Genomic DNA, 21,937 nt, shown 5'->3' on the forward strand with positions numbered 1-21,937 from the left:
TTTCACCCTCTCCATTAAATAATCGTCATATAGTACAAACATGACACCACACTGTGCACACAACCATTCCAATCACTCTTACTCAACAGATATGAGCCAATGGACATCGTCGGTGGAACGGCTTCGCCACAAGCGGTGATAAGTTCGCCACGTAACCGCCGGCGAAACAAGTCGGCTGTCTGGGGGACTGTGGATAAGGTAACACATCCGATGTCAGTGAGGGGGAAGGCAGTTGTCTAGGTGTCAACAACAGCCCATCATCGCCCGATACACTGCACCACAGCCACTGCCGCTAGACGCTCATTACATCTCTCCGCTCCGTTGATTTCGTCAGCATTGCCCGACCATAGCTAATACACTTGGAAACATTACCGATGGATATCTGTGCTACCATGGAGTTCATCGTGTCGAAAACACTAAAGTTACTGACGTAATTATCAAGTGTCACTTTCACCCTCTGAGATTAGCCGAGCGGCCTGAGGCGCTGCAGTCATGAACTGTGCGGCTGGTCCCGGCGGAGGCCCGAGTCCTCCCTCGGGCATGGGTGTGTGTGTTTGTCCTTAGGATAATTTAGGTTAAGTAGTGTGTACGCTTAGGGACTGATGACCTTAGCAGCTAAGTCCCATAAGATTTCACACACATTTTTCACCCTCTGATAAATGCTGAACATGTGGAACATCAAAAATCATTTCTTTCTACTTCTATTATAATCTTGTTAATTTTTTTCTGATATAAGACTACAGTGATTTCAGTTGCGTTAATGTTTTGCTGGTTAGCGTTCCTTGTGTGGCTCGACAACCTGGTGGAGGTCGTTGAACTGGGCGACACTTCGACCAGTTGCGCGTATATCCATAACTTCATCTTCCGTTTTTTTCGTTAGCATTCACCCCATCTTAGTTACGGACTCCGCTGTACTCACATGTTGGCAAATTTACGAGGGTCATTCAATAACTAAAGAGACAAATTGGTCTGGAGAAAAAAGCGTTTATTTTTACAAAACAATACTTCTTATACTTTTCAACATAATCCCCTTGAACATATATGCACTTGTTCCAACGAGCTACAAGCTTTTTTATTATGGCTGCAAGGAACTCTTTATCTTGATGTTTGAACCAGTTTCCGACAAACTTTTTCACGTCGTCGTTGTCCTGGAACCTCTTCCCGCGTAATGCCTCCTTCAATGCGCCAAACAAATGGAAATCACTAGGTACTGAATCAGGGCTGTAAAGGGCAAGAGACAGTACTTCCCAGCCAATTTTGTCGATGGTTTCACGGTTAGTTGAGCAATATGTGGACGTATGTTGGCATTCTGGAGAACCACACGTCTCCTCTGAGATCCACGACGTCTCTCTGTCATGACTGGCTTCACCTTGTTTAAAAGCATATCCGAGTAGTATTGGCTATTCATTGTACGCTGCTCTTCGATATAATCACAAAGAACTGGACCTTCAGCAACCCAAAACACCGACAACATGACTTTTCCTGCTGACATGGGTTCTGAATTTTTTCTTGACAGGTGTGTTGGTGTGCTTCCACTCCATGCTTTGTCTTTTTGATTCTGGCTCATAATAGTGGAGCCGAGCTTCATCACAAGTTAAAATTTTGCTGAAGAAATGTTCACCTTCTCTTTCACAACGTTACTTTAGCTCTATGCGCACACTCAAACTTGTTTCATTGTGTAGGCGCGTCAACTCCTTTGGGATCTATCTTGCACATGTTTTGCGGTACTTCAGCTTGTTACAGATAATCTTATGAACTATACCAGTACTAACTTGAACCTCATCATTTCCACAGTCACACAGCACTCGGCACGATTAATGTCATCAATTCAACTTTCAAGTGAGGGAGTTGAAACTGGTCGGCCAGAATAGTGTTCGTCAGTTACTGAGTCGGGACCATCTTTGAACTGCTCTACCCACTTGTAAAAATTTGCACGATTCATACAACCTTCACCATAAACTTCAAACATTCTGTAGTACATATTCACTGGTTTCTGTCCTTCAGCAAGTAAAAAACGAATAACAGAACGTCTTTCAGCTAATGTGGACGTTTCAAGCGGAATCGCCATCTTGAAATGTATTTTTAAGGTTATAAACAAAACAATGTTGGTACATCAGCTGATTAGGGCTCATCCCAGTGATGCAAAGTTAAAAACATAGAAGTACCAAACTTGCCCTACCAACGGTTTTTTTTTCCACAGACCAACTTGTCTCTTAAATTATTGAGTGACCCTCGTATTTTAAGGATGTTTAAAAAAGAATTTCGAAGCTCCATACTTATTGATGAAAACATACTACGAACACGGGATGGACTGCAAAATTCTCATAAATTCTTAGGGTTTTTGCTATGCTATTACTAATGTTCTTTGCGTCCACCAGCATCAGCACGAACATCTAGATCGCAGCTAAAGTCGTCAAAAACTTTACGCAATGTATCTGCTTTTACAGAAACTATAGGAGCTGTTATTGTATTCTTCGCTTCTTCTACGTCACGAGGTAAAGGGCAGGTGAACACATTTTCCTTCACATATCTCCGTAAGAAAAAATCTCACGGGATCATATCTGGCGATCTTGGAGGCCAAGAATGCAGGGCATTGTCTCGGGGTCCCGAACGCCGTATGCAGCATTGAGGTAGTGTGTTACTGAGAAACTGACGTGCCGGCCGGGGTGGCCGAGCGGTTCTAGGCGCTACAGTCTGGAACCGCGCGACCGCTAAGGTCACAGGTTCAAATCCTGCCTCGGGCATGGATGTGTGTGATGTCCTTAGCTTAGTTAGGTTTAAGTAGTTCTAAGTTCTAGGGGACTGATGACCTTAGAAGTGAAGTCCCATGGTGCTCAGAGCCATTTGAACCATTTGAAACTGACGTACGCTGTTGTCCAATGTGCTAGAGCTCCATCTTGTAGGGAAATGAAGTCATCCTCCTGAAGTTGTGACAAAAGCCTATTCTGCATCATTTGACTCCGCTCAAACATTTGCAGAATTCTCTCCAACAAGAACGACATAAAAAAGAGCACTGCTGTCCAAAAGAAGTGTACTAGTATCAACACAGTAATTTGAGGAAGAAATTTATGAGAGTATACATCTGGAGCACAGAATTGTATAGTAGTAACTCAAGGACTGTAGGGAACCCGAAACAGAAGAGAATCTAGACGTGAAAATTAGGTGGAATGACCAGGTAAGATATAACGAGGTTCTCTGGAGAATTAGCAAGGCGAGAAATGTATGCGAGGAGAAGGGACAGGATGGTAGGACATCTGTTAAGACATCATGTAATAACTTCCATTATACTAGAGAGGGCTGTAGAGAGTAGAAACCGTAAGAGGGAAACAGAGATTGGAATACGGCCAGCAAATAATTGATGACGAAGGCTGCAAGTGCTACTCTGATATGAAGAGGTTTCAACAGGAAAAGAATTCGTGGAGTGTGGCATCAAACTAGGCAGCGTATTTTCGGCTAAAAAGAAACTGGCGTTAAAAATTGGAAATCGAAAAAAAACCGTGAAACATTTAAGAGTACACACCCGTAGCTACATAAACTAGAATGACCTCAAGTAGGTGCTACACATCGATATTCGTTGCAGGATTCCTAAGGAAACGCAATTGGTTCAAATGGCTCTGAGCACTATGGGACTTAACGTCTGAGGTCATCACTCCCTTAGAACAACTTAAACCTGACTAACCTAAGGACATCACACACATCCATGCCAGAGGCAGGATTCGAACCTGCGACCATAGAAGTCGCGCGGTTCCGGACTGAAGCGCCTAGAACCCCTCAGCCACCGCGGCCTGCAGGAAATGCAATTCCCTCAAGAGAGAAACAAGTTACAAAACACTCTTTCAAACTATTCGACAGTATCTCTAGTCAGTCTGATGCTCAGATCAGCTTAGTCTATTAACATTGAGAAAATACAAAGCAGAGTAGTGCGCTTCGCCACGAGCTTATTTGGTAAATGTGAAGGTGTCTGAAAGAATGCTTTTCAGATTTTAATGGCAGACATTATATGCGAGGCGTTGTGTATCACAAAGCTTACTGGTCCAATACCGAATGCATAAGTTTCAAGAACAGTCAGGCAACATATTACTTCATCCCACATACTTATTGTGAAATAGCCGTCACGGTAATTCAGGGATCATATGGAGGCCTACAGACGGTTAGACTTTCCATATTTCGAGAACGGAACTGAAAAGAGGTGACAATGATAATGGTACCAGGAACACTCTCCATTACACATCGTTAAGAGTATAGATGTAGATGTAAAGTAGCTATGTCTGACGTCCACTGCCCTAAGCCACGAAAATGCGGTATCACGAACTTCTTGATAAATTAACTTTTACAGTTACAGTTTTCATCTGAGGGAGGTGTGATTAGAGCTTAATGGAGTACGTACTGGAGAAGGCAAGTGGAAATACAACATACACTGTCAGTACGTGAGACTATGGTGATATGTAGACAATGAAGCACCCTTTAAACGAGTGCCCTAACAGACGTTTCCCTGATGATTTAATAGAGAAAGTACTAGAGAAGGCAAGGGGAAATACAACATGCACTGACAGTATGTGAGACTATGGTGATATTTAGAAATTGAAGCACGCTGTAAACGAGTGCCCTAACAGACGTTTCCCTGATGATATAATGAGCCTACATGAAGTATTGACTGAGTCTTCGGAAGGAAGATTCAAGGAAGGATGATTTGTATTTAACGTGCCGTCTACAACGAGGTCGTTAGAGAAGCAGCACAAGCTCAGATTAGGGGATGGATGGAGAAGAAAATTGGCCGTACTGTTTCAAAGGGACCCTCCGGCATTTGCCTTGAGTGGTTTAGAGAAAACACGGAAAACCAAAATCTGGATAGCCTGACTGGTATTTGAACGGTCATCCTCCCGAATGCGAGTTCAGTGTGGTAAACACTGTGCCACCTCCCTCGGTTCGATTCTTCCGACATCTACGTGTAGTCAGGGCTGTTGAATGTTTATATACTGTAGATATTTGTAGACAAGTAATTTTTGTTTAAATATGTAAAATTATTTGGTCATTATAACTGATTTATACGAGAACAATAAAAAACTGATTTTAGGTTCGAGTTTATGCAAAATAATTTGCAAGAGGAGTGAGTGTACGCATAACAAAATAAGCCAAAGTTATTGACGGTAGGTGGCTTTACTACGTACAGAATACTCATCTAGGAAGTAAGGGAAATGATGGTGGAGTTGCCGGACGCTGTCGCCTAGCGGTTCTAGCCGCTTCAGTCCGGAACCACGCAGCTGCTACGGTCACAGGTTCGAATCATGCCTCGGGCTTGGATGTGCGTGTGATGTCCTTAGATTAGCTAGGTTTACGTGGTTCTAAGCCTAGAGGACTGGTGACCTCAGATGTTAAGTCCAATAGTGCTTAGAGCCATTTGAACCATTTGATGGTGGAGTTAATATGTAGATGAAGATGCAAAGTAGTCTTGTCTGGCATACGCTGCCATATGTACGAGTTTGTGGAAAATAATTTGACGAAGAGCACAAGTACCAAATGAAGACAAGGCCTTCGTTACTCACCGGTTGTTCATCCAGTAGTAGATGGCAGGGTTGACACCGGCGTTCGCCATAGCGAGCCAGTAGAAGCCGAGGTAGAGGTGCTGCACGTACCAGCTGGAGGCGACCGCCGGGTCGTGGTAGGCGTAGATGAAGTAGGCATGGTAGGGCAGCCAGCAGCTCGCGAAGATGGCCACCACCAGCACCAGCATGCGCACCACCTGCGCACACCCACCCACCAACTCACAGACTGCCCAGTCCTGGAAGAGAACTCAGAGATTGACTCCACATCCCAGAGGGGCACTATCTGGCTGCGACCAAAAGTGCTGATATGGGTCGTTTTGCAAGACGAAACAGCCTCATCAAAGTGAACGGATTGTCCCAGGAACAGATTCACGAGGCGTTACGCGTGAAAGCAAGGTCAAAGGTATGCGATCAATTCCTTGGAAGATAGGCTAGATCCTCGAGAATGGGTCCACGAGGTCTTCCGCCCTTCTATAAATTACACGTGAGAGAATCATTGAACATCAACGGGCGCCTCCCGCCGGAGGTTCGAGTCCTCCCTTAGGCAAGGGTGTGTTTGTTGTTCTTAGCATAAGTTAGTTTAAATAGTGTTTAAGTCTAGGGACCGATGACCACAGCAGTTTGGTCCCTTAGGAATTCACACACATTTTAACATTTTTGAACGTCAATGGTGCTCGCGTTAGCTTCAACCAGATCAGTCAAGAGCGGGAAAACGTTTCACAGATATAGCCCACTATATGAACTAAGCACATGAAGATTTAATTTCCTACTCATCGTGTCGCTGCTACAGCACACATCCCATTTCTCTCAAGACTGCCCTATCCACTTTCCTACACAACCAATACGCGCAGACATTACCAACTCTCTACTCCCTACCTACTTCTGCAATATGCTGACGACACCACCTACGTAACTACCCCCTTTACTGTTCAAATCTCCCATGTCTCCCCTTAGCGTCACTTGCATCTCCTGGTGAAGCGGTGGAAAATACAAACCATCATCTTCTGCCGCACCTTCGGTGTTTCTGTCGTCCAAATTCATATCTCGCCGTCTACAACCAAACCGTCCCTCCCACTAACACAGTAAGGGATTTGGGACAGAACTTTGACAGATAACGTGCATGGAGTGCACACCTCCTTGCCATTCAATAACAAAACACAAAACTACTAAAACTACTGCTAATATCCCCTGTTCCTCTACCTTTCATAATTCTAAAAATGGGTTGAAATCTTAGAAAGATAATCACATGTCCTCACCGTCCACATCTGTCTGCTTTCCTCTACTCACATCCAACACCAAATTATCCCACGTCTTCATCTCTTCTTCTAGCACTTTCGGACCCAAACATTAATGGGAAAACCAGTACCAGAACCCAGCATCTTACCCAGTAATCATAAATCCACCTGATGCATCTCCTCCTGTCGGCGTTGCAACACCCACTACCAACGACGAATTCCATCCGGAGGTATATCCATCCTTCCAGATCTACTCAAAAATACCCCAGCCCACCTCATTCTTTCGTTTCATCCCTCCTTCATCCTCCCCCTCAACAACCACTAGTTGTTTTGTGTAGCTCCACAGAGTTAAAATTTGCGCGACTGGGTGTCTCAAATTTAATGAAGTATTCATTATGCCATTAGAAATTCTTAAAAAAGGTGATCTTACTCAACTATACTCCACTATCTCACTGACAGTTACTGCAAAAAATCTCTGTTCCGCCCTTGTGACATTCCGTACTACTCTCCCTGAGAACAGGAGCGATCGCTCCAAACACATTAGGTGCCTGTAATTTAGTGTCTCGTGCCTGTATGCGTATATCACTCTTTTACTGACTAGATTGGCACTACAAGAAACTGCCTTAAAAGAGCTAGCCTTCTGGAAAATAAAGACTCTAGAAAGAGATTCTGGTCAGCAATATTTCCATCCGCGGCCAGTAGCTTCAGGGAGCCCCTGTGACATTCCGAACTACTCTCTTTGAGGACAGGAGCGATCGCTCCAAGTACAGTAGGTGCTTGTAATTCAGTTTCTCATGCCTGTATGCGTACGTAATGCTTTCACTGACTAGACTGGCACTTATTTATTTCATTTCATTTCATCAACACTACAGAGTAGCCCACCGCCTTGAAATGCAAGGTGGATCGGATGCTTCTGAATCTAACAACAAAGACTTCTCATTGTTACAATCTTATTGGTACACAATTGTTAATGCTTTTTCTAAAAATAATATAAAGAACATAATATATAAAGATTTCTCTGAGGTTACAGCGAATTGAATGCTTAACAATTGTTAAAATGATTCCATATAATTTGCTACTACCTAGTTGATGAGAATATAATTTATATAATGCAAATTTCAAAGAAAACTAAATGAGTGCAGTGAAAATAATTTACAGTATGTAGAGGGAAGTGATATTTTGTATTTGGGTGTGTTATATAGTCTAAGTAGCATGTTGGCTCATAATGGCCTATTTCTACCTATTTCAGATGAGAGGGTCTCGGTACAACCTCGAGATGTTCTCATCTGAAATGGTTTGTGTTTACGTATGTTTACACAGATTATACAGATTGAGTGCTGATTGAGCACTTTATACATGGAATGCATGAATTTTTTGCTTTACATGAGAAATACACTTATGTATGTTATTTGTTAGTAGAAATAGAATATAGTTCATTGCTACTTGAATGCATTATTCATTAAATAACTTAATACATTACTGATATATAAAATTCTTTGATTGTAGCTTTGAATAGAGAAGAGAATATACTTTTGTCTGCACACAAAACGACGAGCAATACATTACTGCTTGTGTGCAGTGTACTTTAAACTCTCTGCAGTATGTCATTGGGGAGGAGGAGCCTCGGAATAAAAGTTCTTCGAGCCTTCTCCTCCCAAACGACATTACCTTATTACTACAGTCTTAGTATGTGGTGCCGGTGTTTATTTGTTTTATGGTTGTTGTGTTGTTTGTGACTGTATTGTGGCAAGCAGTGTCACGCATTGTTGGTTTTGGTCCCTTACATGTTGATCCCTTCTGAGTCATGTTCACTTAGTGTCCCTTCCTCGATTTCGGAGTCTGTGGTTGTGTTTGTGTCCTCCCATGTTGTTTGTTGTGTTGTTTGTGCTTGTCTACGCCTCCTTCCATTTGGGTTGTGATGCTTGTATTCTTCGTGCAGAGTGTTCGATACAATATCGGCTACGCTATTTATTGTATTCCAGTGATCGGGATGACGTATTATTCTGGCGATGTCATTGTCGTTCTGTATAGGTCTCACTTGTGCTAGCGTGTTGCACAGCAGTGTGTCATGTTCTAGTATCCTAGTTTCTCCGCATACGCATACTTCATCGTTAGTTAGTCCCATACGTTTCAAATGTAGCAGATAGAGCCCATGGACTGTCAGTAAATGGACCGTCTCCCAGCTTCGGTCGATATGTTTCAATTGCAGTCTCTCGCGTACATCAGGAAAGAAAGAGTGTACTCGGCGTCCCTTCTCGGATGCATCCCACACTCTCTACCATGTCTGAATCCGCCATTGTTTCAGTTGTGTTTTGTTCATAACGTTGGTTCCCGTAATTTCGGTGACTTTATCGAGCCTGTCCCTCCTAAGCCAGTAAAGTGCAGCTCTATAACGTATTATTATGTCTATAGGGCAGGTCCCCATCACAAAGCAAAGTGCCTCTAGTGACGTGGTGTTGAAGGCTTCGCTCATTCTCAGGAGTACACTACGTTGACATCATCTTGCAATTGTCTTGTGAGTTTGTATATCCAGCCTCTGAGCCCAAGCACATGCGGCGAAGCATGCGATGGATATTGCGACTACCAGAAACCGCCTTAAGAGAGCTAGCCTTCTGGAAGAAAAAGGCTCTGGAAAGAGAATCTGGCCAGCAATATTTCCATCCACGGCTAGTAGCTTTAGGGACCCATGAGAAACAGATGGAGCGCTCCTCTGAGAAATGTAGCAGTATGCTTACTACAAGTTTCAGTTGACGACAACCTACCCACTGTTCAGAATGTTCTAGGCTCTAAGTCTATAAGGGCCAGAGAACTGCAAACGAGGATAGGACCAAGACATCTTACGTGTCCATCATGGGGCTATGAGCATATCACTTCTCTCGCAGGGAGAATTGTAGCTCTCATTGCTGAAGGAACGTAGAGAGGGTTAACAACAAGTGAGCAATGTTATGAAACTTCCTGGCAAATTAGAACTGCATGTTGGACCGAGACCAGGAACGTTGCCTATCGAGGGCAGTGCTCCTATCGGCTGAGTTATCCAGGCACGACCAATGATCGCTACTTCTGTCAGTACTTCATCTCCTAACTCTCAAGCTTTACAGAAGCTCTGCTGCATTCATCGCGTGACTAGCAGTCCCTGAAGAATGGATATTGCGGAGGAATAGCTCAGCCACAGCCTAGGAGATTGTTTCCAGAATCATTCTTCCACTCCTTAGTCGAGTGTGCGCTGTTTATCTACAGTATCCTTCACTGCAGAAGCGCTAGTCCCACGATTCATGCGGGAGAATTTCTGTGAAGTTTGTAAGGTAGGGCAAGAGGTTCAGCCCGAAGTAAAGCTGTGTAGGCGGGTAGGAGTCATGCCGGGATAACTAAGTAGGTGAGAGAACTGCTCACGAAAGACAACGTATCGGATTCGAATACCAGACCGCCACACAATTCTAAGCTGTAAGGTAGTTTCATGTATATGATGATTATAAACTATACAGCTCTATGTCTCCTATTCTCAGCAGCTTAAGACCAATATAGCAATGAACTTTTCAGAAGGAAAACACTAGATTTCCCTTTCATTCTTGCCCAACCGAACTATGGCTCTGTAATTTCTTTGAAGTCAATGAGAAGTTAAGACTCCTACCATCCTTTACTTTCTAATCCCAGTAACGGTATTTCCAAGAGCGAATTTGCTCCTGGAAATTTGCACTGCAATCTGATTCTGTGTGTTGAACTGCATAGAGCAACAGGTGGTTCTAACCACTGTATTACTGAGCACCCTGCATGCATAAACACACACACACACACACACACACACACACACACACACACACACAAAGAAAAAGACAGAGCAATAGAGAGAGACATCTATGAATCTATGCAGGAAGCTGAAAGAGCTGTAGTTAAAGTCGTTAGTATGGTAGATCATCAAAAGTATAAGGAAAAAGAATACTGTCGATAGTCGTACCGGAAAAGGAACATTCTAATTTAACTTACTAAGCATATTAAGAAGAAAGTTTTGACGGATTTTATAATTGAATAATTTTCTCCAAGGACGGAGGAGAAAGGACTTATAAATTAATTTCTACTGTACGGTATGACTAGTTCCCCTATACTATTTATTTTTGTATTTATTTCCTCATCTTTCAATCACAAACAAACGAACTTCCTCCGTTCAATAGTAATGTGATACATCTCTGTCGTGAGAGTCCTTAGTGATGCCGTAGAGATTTTACAGCTTTTTCCCATATCGTGCACGCGTGGGAAACGAGAATAACTCTCATATCATAACTGAAAGGTTCGTCTGTTGAGTAGTTAAAAAAGGAGGACAACTGGAGAGTCCTGACAAATGAGACGAAAAGTTTCCGGGAAAAAACTTCTGCCGAAGTTTGGTGCAACAGAATTCCGGATCGTAACTGAAGACGAAGTCGCGGTAAAACGTTGACCTCTTCGTATAATAGAAGAAAACCTCGTTATTGTTTAATCTTGAGATTAAAACTGATAATTAAAAATAAATTAACAGAGCAAACCAGACACTGTTTTCATACAATAAAACCCAACATGGCAAAATAATACCAAGAAGTTTCTTCCACATAATTAACGAATGATTCACAAGAAGAGAATCACTTGAAAACACTGCGACCTTACGCCTCTTTACATGTATAATCATGTCACTGTCAATGAACTCGTCCTCAGGACTTAAAAACATTCAATGACCCTACTTAAAGAACTTATGCTACGAACAACACAAACACCCATGCCCGAGGGAGGACTCGAACCTCCGACGTGAGGGGTCGCGCAATCCGTGACATGGAGCCTCAAACGGCGTGGCCACTCCGTGCGCCCTGTCTTATCCTCATGATTTCTGCGCGAAACACACCATCTGATTTTTTTCTCTCTATTATAAGCAAACTCCGTATTTATTTCAGTAATCTAGAAAGACGGAATCTTCCTCTAAACCAGCGTATACAGGTATAACTTTCCCTCTTTTTTCTTCCTTTCGCCTCAGTATGACATATTTCACTGAATTTCTCCTCGTGGTCATTTTGCATGACATATGTGTTGGGCAATAATGTGTTCCCCAACTCTTCTTGGGACGTACGTTGTCGCAAATTCAACAGCAACCCTCTCCGTGATGCACAACGCTTGTCTTGTAGCGTACTAAGAGTTCGTTGATCATCACCGTAAGGCTTTCTGGTTTACTAGACAATCTAGCCGCGAAAGGTGCCACTTTTCGTCCGATATTCTTTAACTCCTCTTTCGCTATTAGAGAGGCTGGAAAGTAATCTCGTTTCTGTGCATGTCGATAATTGTAGTGTCATTACCAGCTCATTGTGCATTTCAAGACCCTTCGAGGCTAACGTGACTTGTTCACTCGCAAATAATTAAATCATAATTATTTTGTGCTATTTTTTTGCAATGGCCAGGTAAGTAGCAGAAGAGTTTCAGACACTGACGGGAACAAAATCGCAAAACAATACACAATTAATGTAGAGTAATTTCTGGAAAATATTTAAGTGATTAACATTGCAGGATGGCAGGTTAATGTAAGCACGAGATACGTCATTGAAAATGTGAAACGCTGGTGCAATAATAACCGGTGAAACCCCCAAAATTTTGAATTCAAGCGACGTGCGTGCATTGTGTTGTGCAGGTCAGTTTGAGTGATGGAGGTCCATGCCTGCTGCAGCTGGTCGGTTAATAGAGGGGCGGTTAATGTTGGTTGTGGATGAAGTTGGAGTGGAGATTCGATGATATTCCACATGTGCTCGACTGAAGACAGATCTGGTGATGGAGCAGGCGAAGACGACATGTCGACACTCTGTGGGGCAAGTTGGGTTACAACAGCGATATGTGGGAGAACGTTACCCTGTTGCAAAGCATCCACCGGAATGCTGTTCATGAAGGCAGGACATCAGGTCGATTCACCAAATTCACGAACAAATTTGCATTCTACATCTACATCTACATTTATATTCCACAAGCCACCCAACGCTGCGTGGCGGAGGGCACTTTACGTGCCACTGTCATTGTCCCCCTCTCCTGTTCCAGTCGCGTATGGTTCGCGGGAAGAACGACTGCCGGAAAGCCTCCGTGCGCGCTCGAATCTCTCTAATTTTACATTCATGATCTCCTCGGGAGGTATAAGTAGGGGCAAGCAATATATTCGATACCTCATCCAGAAACGCACCCTCTCGAAAGCTGGACAGCAAGCTACACCGCGATGCAATGCGCCTCTCTTGCAGAGTCTGCCACTTGAATTTGCTAAACATCTCCGTAACGCTATCACGCTTACCAAATAACCCTGTGACAAAACGCGCCGCTTTGGGTATTCCTATCTCCTCCGTCAACCCGACCTCGTACGGATCCCACACTGATGAGTAATACTCAAGTATAGATCGAACGAGTATTTTGTAAGCCACCTCCTTTGTTGATGGACTACATTTTCTAAGGACTCTTCCAATGAATCTAAACCCGGAACCCGCCTTACCAACAATTAATTTTATATGATCATTCCACTTCAAATCGTTCCGTACGCATACTCCCACATATTTTACAGAAGTAACTGCTACCAGTGTTTGTTCCGCTATCATATAATCATACAATAAAGGTTATTTCTTTCTACGTATTCGCAATGCATTACATTTGTCTATGTTAAGGGTCAGTTGCCACTCCCTGCACCAAGTGCCTATCCTCTGCAGATCTTCCTGCATTTCGCAGCAATTTCCTAGTGCTGCAACTTCTCTGTATACTACAGCATCATCCGCGAAAAGCCGCATGGAACTTCCGACACTATCTACTAGGTCATTTATATATATATTGTGAAAAGCAATGGACCCATAACACTCCCCTGTGGCACGCTAGAGGTTACTTTAACGTCTGTAGACGTCTCTCCATTGATAACAACATGCTGTGTTCTGTTTGCTAAAAACTCTTCAATCTAGGCACACAGCTGGTCTGATATTCCGTAGGCTCTTACTTTGTTTATCAGGCGCCAGTGTGGAATTGTATCTAACGCCTTCCGGATGTCAAGGAAAATGGCATCTACCTGGGAGACTGTATCTAATATTTTATGGGTCTCATGGACAAATAAAGCGAATTGGGTCTCACACGATCGCTGTTTCCGGAATCCATGTTGATTCCTACAGAGTAGATTCTAGGTTTCCAGAAATGACATGATACGCGAGCAAAAAACATGTTCTAAAATTCTACAACAGATCGATGTCAGAGATACAGGCCTATAGCTTTAAGCATCTTTTCGACGACCCTTCTTGAAAACTGGGCAACCTGTGCTCTTCTTTTCCAATCATTTGGAACCTTCCGTTCCTCTAGAGACTTGCGGTACACGGCTGTTAGAAGGGGGCAAGTTCTTTCGTGTACTCTGTGTAGAATCGAATTGGTATCCAGTCAGGTCCAGTGGACTTTCCTCTGTTGAGTGATTCCAGTTGCTTTTCTATTCCTTGGACACTTATTTCGATGTCAGCCATTTTCTTGTTCGGGCGAGGATTTAGAGAGGAAACTGCAGTGCGGTCTTCCTCTGCGAAACAGCTTTGTAAAAAGGTGTTTAGTATTTCAGCTTTACGCGTGTCATCCTCTGTTTCAATGCCATCATCATCCCAGAGTGTCTGGAAATGCTATTCCGATCCACTTGCTGATTTAACGTAAGACCAGAACTTCGTAGGGTTTTCTATCAAGTCGGTACATAGAATTTTACATTCGAATTCACTGAACGCTTCACGCATAGCCCTCCTTACGCTAACTTTGACATCGTTTAGCTTTTGTTTGTCTGAGAGGTTTTGGCTGCGTTTAAACTTGCAGTGAAGCTCTCTTTGCTTTAGCAGTAGTTTCCTAACTTAGCTGTTGAACCACGGTGGGTTTTTCTCGTCCCTCGCAGTTTTACTCGGCACTTACCTGTCTAAAACGCATTTTACAATTGCCTTGAACTTTTTCCATAAACACTCAATTTTGTCAGTGTGGGAACAGGAATTTTCGTTTTGATCTGTTAGGTAGTCTGAAATCTGCCTCCTATTACTCTTGCTAAACAGATAAACCTTCCTCCCTTTTTTTATATTCCTATTTACTTCCAGGGATGCTGCAATGGCCTTATGATCACTGGTTCCCTGTTCTGCGCTTACAGAGTTGAAAGGTTCGGGTCTGTTCGTTTTCAGTAGGTCCAAGATGTTATCTCCACGAGTCGGTTCTCTGTTTAATTGCTCGAGGTAATTTTCGGATAGTGCACTCAGTATAATGTCACTCGATACTCTGTCCCTACCACCCGTCCTAAACATATGAGTGTCCCAGGGTATATCTGGTAAATTGAAATCTCCACCTAAGACTATAACATGCAGAGTAAATTGATATGAAGTGTATTCCAGGTTTTCTCGTAGTTGTTCTGCCACTAATACTGCTGAATCGGGAGGTCGGTAAATGGAGCCAACTATTAACCTAGCTCGGTTGTTGAGTATAACCTCCACCCATAATAATTCACAGGAACCATCCACTTCTATTTCACTCAGGGTGTGTTGGATAATTACGAGAGTTCTTCTGCTGTCATACGGAATCGCACCCTGACCATAACTCCAGGTGTAGGTCCAATGCGTCTAGCAAGCTCATAGGATGGTTACAGGCTCTCAACTGGCCTCCTAACCAACGCCCAAGCATCACTGGCTTTCATCGGAAAACACAACAGACCTCCACCCTGCCCTCCAACGAGCTCTCGCTTGACACCACTGACGTCGCAAATGGCGATGGTTTGGGATCAGTGGAATGCACGCTACAGAGCGTATGGCTCGGAACTGTCCTCGTAGTAACAGATTTACAAGAGTTCGTAGTGTCACTGTGGTGCAGACTGCTGCTCAGAATGCCGTTGCAGATGCAGTACGATTCGACAGAGCCGTACGCCTTACACAATCGTCTTCCCTCTCGGTAGTGCCACCTGACCATCTGGAGCCCGGTATTCTGATCACCGATCACCGCTGCCACCAATCACGTGCGGTGGCTACATTGCTGCCAAGTCTTTCTGCAGTATCGCTTCTTCTACGATACGACCTCGTTCAGACTCAGTGAGATGTTGATAATGGTGTCTTTCTCGGCTTAAGAGCATTCTTGACCAGCACCACAACGTACAATCTCAAAGGTAACTGACGCTCACGACAGTTACAGCCTATATCAAAGGTAAACCTGATTGGCATCCTCATAGTGGCCCTACTAGCGCTGCTGGAGGAAAATTTGAATTTACATCATGTTTCTGATGTCGAAACACGCCTACCAATTTTCGTTTATGTCGCACAACTCGTTCTAGGTGTTGCGATTTATCCATTATGCGTTTCACAAGGGTAGTAACGGAGCAGTTACTACCGTAAACATTTGCGATATTTATTCGAGTGCTACGAACGTTCGTAAATGACAATGGTCGATTTCCAAGTTCAGCTTCTGTCATTCTGGTGTTTCTGTCTAGTACCGACCAGCAAGACGTGTTAAGGGCGGAAGTGGAAGCAAATTCACGTCAGACAATCGAGAAACCGTGAAATACGCTTAACCAACCGCGGTCGATCATCCAAGAACATTCGCAGCATATTGATAATGCAAGCAGAACATATTGGTGGTTTTCGCAACTTATTGCTTCTGCGGCACGGTACACAAGCGTTTTTGATCGCTTGACCACAGAAGGTGGAAATTAGGTCCTATATGATAATTCAAAAGGCAAAGGGCAGTGGCTCTCTCCTAATAAATCACCACGAGGTACAGCTAAGCCACGTTTACGCCCCAAAAAGGCTCTTTTACGTGTTTGGCGTACTCTCGGGATCGTTCATTTTGAAGTGTTGCAACACGGACAGACAGGGAATGCAGACATTTACTCTGAACAACTGGATCGAGTAAATGAAGCTTTAATTGAAAACTGTCCAGTGAGTGTCAACAGAAAAGGCACTATTTTGCCACATGATAATGCAAGACCGCATTACGCAAGACGAAACCTGGAAAACATTAATGAATTGGGATGGGGGATATTGCCTCACCCACCATACTCGTCAAATAATGGGCTATCGGATTTCCGATTACTCGTATTCCGATTGCCACAACACATCGTAAGGGGAGAAAAACTTTGAAACTTTGCATTAGGTCAAAAATGCCGTCTCCAGTTATCTTGCTCAAAGACAAATTAATTTTTAGCGATCTAAGATTGAAAATTTGTACACTAGATGGCAAAAGGTTGTTGATAACGACGGTGATTACGTCTTTGATCAAAAATAAAAATTTATTAATTATTTATCTGTTTCAGTTTAATGTAAGGAAAAGTTAACCAAGTACCAGTAGGACTCGCGCACTGAGGGTTCTGTCCAAGCTTAATTTTTATCGACTTCGTCCGCCATGGGAATTTCAACGACTTTTGTCTCTTTTGAATACAAATATCTACATCTGCATCTACATATATACTCCGCTAGCCACCAAGCTGTGTGTGGCGGAGGGCGCAATTCGCGCCAAAGTCATTCTCCCCCTCTCCCCCACTGTTTCACTCGCGGATCGCGCGAGAGAAAAACGACTGTCTGAACGCCTCAACACGGGCTCTAATTTCCCTTATCTATGAATGGTGATCATTGCGCGATTTGAATGTTGCTGGTAATAATATATGCTCTATATCTTCGGTAAAGATCGGATTTCGGAGTTTAGTGAGCACCCCTTCCGTTTAGCGCGCAGTTTACCTGCCAGTGTGTCCCACTTCAAACTTTCTATGAGATATGTAACGCTCTCGCGATGGCTAAGTGTAGCAGTCGCGAATCTTGCCGCTCTTCTTTGGACCTTCTCATTCTCTTGAATCAGACTCAACTGGTAATTGTCCCATACAGACGAACAGTACTCTAAGACTGGACGAACTAACGTGTTGGAAGCTATATCCTTTGTTGAAGGACTGTATCGCTTCCGGATTCTACCAATAAACCGCAATCTAGAGTTCGCCTTACCCGTTACTTTTGTAATCTGATCATTCCATTTGAGATTATTGCCGGCCAGTGTGGCCGAGCGGTTCTAGGCGCTTCAGTCTGGAACCGCGCGACCGCTACGATCGCAGGTTCGAATCCTGCCTCGGGCATGGATGTGTGTGATGTCCTTACGTTAGTTAGGTTTAAGTAGTTCTAAGTTCTAGGGGACTGTTGACCTCAGATGTTAAGTCCCATAGTGCTCAGAGCCATTTGAACCATTTTTTTGAGATCATTTCGAACGGTCACACCCAGATACTTGACGGATGTTACCGCTTCCAAAGACTGGGCATTTATTTTGTACTCGTACATAAATGTGGATTTTCGCCTTGTTACACGCAGTAGGTTGCACTTACTAATATTCAGAGATAACTGGCAGTCATTACACCACGCATTTATTTTCTGCAAGTCCTCATTGATTTGTTCACAACTTTCCTGAGATACTACTTTCCTGCAGACTACAGCATCATCGGCAAACAGTCTACTGCCGCTGTCAATACCATCAACCAGATCGTTTATGTAAATCGTAAAAAGCAGTGGACCTATTACGCTGCCTTGGGGCACACCGGAAGTTACGCTTGTTTCTGTTGAAGTCACCCCGTTCAGGACGACATAATGCTCCCTGTCTGTTAGAAAACTTTCTATCCAATCGCATATGTCATCGGATAGACCGTAAGCGCGCACTTTTTGGATCAGGCGACAGGCAAGATATCGGTCCTTGAATTTCCAAGACCATATCAAAATCTCAGTATTAGTTCCTCAGACTAGCCCGCACATACATAATGAAGCGTGCAGAGGGCTTCAGTTTTTATGTATATATATAGAAGATTTTATAAAATATTTTTACTTACTTGCGTTTTATATTTGTATGCATTAGTGTTCGTCTGTTATGCTTTTGACGGTGATGATGGAAGCAATGTATGCTCTAATGGCTAAAAGGTATCTTTTATATAATATAATCACAGTTTAACAATTTTCAGATATATTAATTAACTGGTACTGTGAAACCTTGCTTCTTGGCACATTTAATGATTCTGCCTCAACTGAAAGTACCCTATGGGTTTGGACGAGTGAATTTCCTTGTATCAAAATATGAGACATAAAAGGCTCAATTGTTTGATTGCATTAACTCAGACGCTTAAGATTCTTTTTCGCCAAGGGACCATAGACTGTGATAAGTGACGTAAATTTGAACTTGATACGTCTACACGTTCCAGAGAAAAAGGGTTCTTTACAGGTGCACAGACGGACGAACAGCAAAATGTTCCGTTCTTACAGACTGGGGCACGGAAACCTGGCAACGATATTACTTTCCAGTCCACCCAGTACAAACTGATAATGACTCCAGAACTGTAGAGAGGTAACGGCTGGCTGTGATGTGGAGCTGTGGGAGTGATGAAAAAGCAGGCAGTTGCCGAGAGACATATGGCATATCTGGCAAAGACAGCAGCCGATATGGAGTTCCGCGCGTTAATCAATGAGTTGGACTGAGGACGGCGGAGGAACTTGTGAAGTGCTCGCAGCGGTCGTCATGCGCTCTGGAGCCTGGTGCGACAGGGGTGGAGGTGATGCGCGCAAAGCCGGTCGTCAGTGGAACGGGGACACTGGTGCTTCGTGAGCGTTCCTTGTTCGGCAAGCGTGCTGGACATCGGATGAACAGAAAACTGACGAGAATTATTCGGCATCTTTTGGAAGTAAACAACATTGCGCATATTTGTTGGATTTCTCTCGTGAATTCATGCGGATATTCCAATACTGGACGTTACGGGACTATTAAAGGAGGAAGCCTCTACATATACCAGTTACGATTACTAGATATGCGGAGGTTCGAATCCTCCCTCGGGCATGGGTGTCCGTGTTTGTCCTTAGGATTATTTACGTTAAGTAGTGTATAAGCTTAGGGACTGAAGACCTTAGCAGTTCAGTCCTATAAGATTTCACACACATTTGAACATTTGTACTAGATGTGCGTAAATACTGTGAGATGCGATGAAGTGGAGACTGCGATGTTATGTGACCAGTTTGACACAATAGGAATACTATCGAAGACAATGCTGCCAAAGCAGATTTACTAAACACAGCCTTCCGAAATGCCTTCACAAAAGAGGATGAAGTAAATATTCCAGAATTCGAATCGAGAACAGCTGCCAACATAAGTAACTTAGAAGTAAATATCCTCCGAGTGAACCAACTCAAATCACTTAATAAAAGCAAGTCTTCTGGGCCAGACTGTATACCAATTAGATTCCTTTCGGAGTATGCTGATGCATTAGCTCCATACTTTACAATCATATACAACTGTTCGCTTGAAGAAAGATCCGTACCCAAAGACTGGAAAGTTGCACAGGTCACACCAATATTCAAGAAAGATAGTAGGAGAAATCCACTAAATTACAGGCCCATATCGGTAACGTCGATATGCAGCAGGATTTTAGAACATATATTGTGTTCCAACATTATGAATTACCTCGAAGGAAACGGTATTTTGACACACAGTCAACATGGGTTTAGAAAACATCGTTCCTGTGAAATACAACTAGCTCTTTATTCACTTGAAGTGCTAAGTGCTATTGACAAGGGATTTTAGATCGATTCCGTATTCCTGGATTTCAGGAAGACTTTTGACAGTGTACCACACAACCGGCTTTGCGTGCTTATGGAATATCGTCTCAGTTATGTGACTGGATTTGCGATTTCCTGTCAGAGAGGTCACAGTTCGTAGTAATTGACAGAAACTCGTAAAACAGAAGTGATTTCAGGCGTTCCCCAAGGTAGTGTTATAGGCCTCTTGCTGTTCCTTATCTATATAAACGACTTGGGAGACAACCTGAGCAGCCGACTTCGGCTGTTTGCAGATGACGCTGTCGTTTATCGACTAATAAAGTCATCAGAAGATCAAAACAAACTGCAAAACGATTTAGAAAAAATATCTGAATGGTGCGAAAAGTGTCATTTGACCCTAAATAACGAAAAGTGTGAGGTCATCCACATGAGTACTTAAAGGAAGTCGTTAAACTTCGGTTACACGATAAATCAGTCTAATCTAAAAGCCGTAAATTCAACTAAATACTTAGATATTACAATTATGAACAACTTAAATAGGAAAGAACACACAGAAAATGTTGTGGGGAAGGCCAACCAAAGACTGCGTTTTATTGGCAGGACACTTAAAAAATGTAACAGACCTACTAAGGAGACTGCCTACACTACGATTGTCCGTCCTCTTTTAGAATACTGCTGCGCGGTGTGGGATTACTGCTGCGCGGTGTGGGATCCTTACCAGGTAGGACTGACGGAGTACATCGAAAAAGTTCAAAGAAAGGAAGCACGTTTTGTATTATCGCGAAATATGGGTGAGAGTGTCACAGAAATGATACCGGATTTGGGCTGGAAATCATTAAAAGAAAGGCGTTTTTCGTTGCGACGGAAACTTCTCACGAAATTCCAATCACCAACTTTCTCCTCAGAATGTGAAAATATTTTGTTGACACCGACCTACATAGGGCGGAACGATCACCAAGATAAAATAAGGGAAATCAGAGTTCGTACAGAAAAATATAGGTGTTCATTCTTTCCGCGCGCTATACGCGACTGGAATAATAGAGAATTGTGAAGGTGGTTCAATTAACCCTCTGCCAGGCACTTAAATGTGATTTGCAGAGTATCCATGCAGATATAGATGTAGATGTAGATGAGCAGTAACATAATTATCTAGACAACTGTGTGTTGCAGTAAATTATGAACATGGCGACTGTAACGCCATATCATTACACGTACGTTGTACTTCAAAAAAACAACGCGAGTTTTAACTAAAAAAAAAAACTCTTATCTGAAAGAGAATGAATAGAGTGTCGTATAAAACCTCTACAGCTGTAATGCAGACCACATCACAGAGCACGAACTGAAAAAAAAAAAGAAAAACATTTTTCGTAAGGTTCTCAAAGCTAGGATCGTAAAATAAATTTTACATTTATAGCTCGAATAGATAACACTCACACAGCTGCGAATGGGCAGGCGCATTCCAAAACAAATGCCTCCCATTTATTTTCATTGAGACTACAGAAAACACAATTACAAAGTAAAAATGGATAATTTTTCAGAAATATGCCTTTTCAAGTTCTCTAAGGCTGTAGATATTGCGCTAATGAATACCACAACAGGGAGTTCAATTTAACACTAATGTACATGTCCACGGACGTTG

Source organism: Schistocerca americana, chromosome 1 (assembly GCF_021461395.2).
Source record: "Schistocerca americana isolate TAMUIC-IGC-003095 chromosome 1, iqSchAmer2.1, whole genome shotgun sequence".
Lineage (NCBI taxonomy): Eukaryota > Metazoa > Arthropoda > Insecta > Orthoptera > Acrididae > Schistocerca > Schistocerca americana.